The sequence below is a fragment of the Apis dorsata genome, unplaced genomic scaffold (genome assembly GCF_000469605.1).
Source record: "Apis dorsata unplaced genomic scaffold, Apis dorsata 1.3 scaffold_44, whole genome shotgun sequence".
NCBI lineage: Eukaryota > Metazoa > Arthropoda > Insecta > Hymenoptera > Apidae > Apis > Apis dorsata.
This window is the reverse complement of record NW_006263346.1, coordinates 2,250,190-2,251,758: the sequence shown is the minus strand read 5'-3', so window position 1 is coordinate 2,251,758 and position 1,569 is coordinate 2,250,190.

Here is a 1,569-nt window from a genome sequence, read left to right as displayed (position 1 = left end):
TAGGCTTGTTGTAACGTTCTTCTTGTAAAAAAAAAAAAAAAAAAGATCGAGTAACGTGTTTTACAATTTTTCTCGATAAAATTGTGAAAAATGATACGCTCAAGAATACACGAAACACGCTACTAAATATTATTAAGTCGATGGAAGGTAAATGATCGATTGAAATGAAAATAATATGCATTATCATTACTATAATTGTGATTAACAATTCGATATTACGGGGAAGAAGATATTACTTACATTAAATGAAGCAGTGCAGTTTGAAATTAAATGATATTATCAATTATGATATTTTTTTGAAAATGAATTTTTACGTTAATGTACAAAAATATCTGAGTTGTAACGTCCCTCGTGCATATGAAATAATTACAAAAAAAGCTAATTGGATTAAAATATGAATTCGTAACTAATTTCCATTTTGAATCCCCCGGATTTCCCTGCGCGCTATTACGTGTATTTTCAATTCCCTTAAACAATTTTTCCACGAACGAATATAAATCTTTCTATTTTATAATAAAATATCGGAAGTAAAAGGTCCGGTTGAGAAACAAATTATCTCGAAAATATTAGAATATTTTTTTAACGGAATGGAATGAATAAGCTTGTTGTTAATAAATGAAAAATTAAACGTGTACGTACGCGTAATAACGATTCAAACTTTTTGCGCTTTGATGTTTTTAACTAGAGCTTATCAACGTGTAACGCGTTAAATACAAAATATTAAAATGTGAAAATAATTTTAACGCAATATTCATTTTGAAATATTAACGCATCGACAATATTAATATTTATTAAATTATTAATTATAATTTGTACGATTGTTTCAGAATCTCGTCCTACAAACAGCACAACTGAATTTATCCTGATAGATTCCCTATTAAAATTTATCCAAATTTAACCAAAGAGTTTTCCACTCGTGTCGATTCGTCTTTTACTTAAATTAAGGAAATCTATCTCCTTATATCTAACTCGAACAAAACTCGAGTGCAAATGCGACACTAATAAACGACCTAATAAAATAATTCCAATCTAGAAAATAAAATTTTGAAAAATCTTTCGAAAAATCATCTAATACTTATAATACTTATATAATCGATAAATCTAATTTAAAGTCTCTCGAAACTTTATTAATTAATTTCGAGAGATTAATCAATTACGACAATACCACGCGTCCATTACAAGCGTAGCCCTCTAAACAGGATGATGATTCGACGTCTTCGATCGCATCACAATAGGATGCACACCTCGGTATTAAATCTCCATTGGTCGAAGCGTCGTCGATACTTCTGCATTACTGGCCGCCCACGCGTCACCGTTTGCGAAGCATAAATTCTCTTTGATTTGCGCACGAATCGCGACACGTTGGCCAGCATCCCGGACACCGGACACGGCTTTCTCCCTTTCGTACGTTCGATTCGAGGCGAGCGCAACGAGGCACGGCGGACAATCACGAGGGACAGAGCAATTTGTTCGGGCAAATTAGGTTAAATCTGAATCTTGGTGGTCTCGTTTTCCCTCTTGCCATCGATTATACCACACGCACACACGCGCCTGGATCCGCGGTGGAAG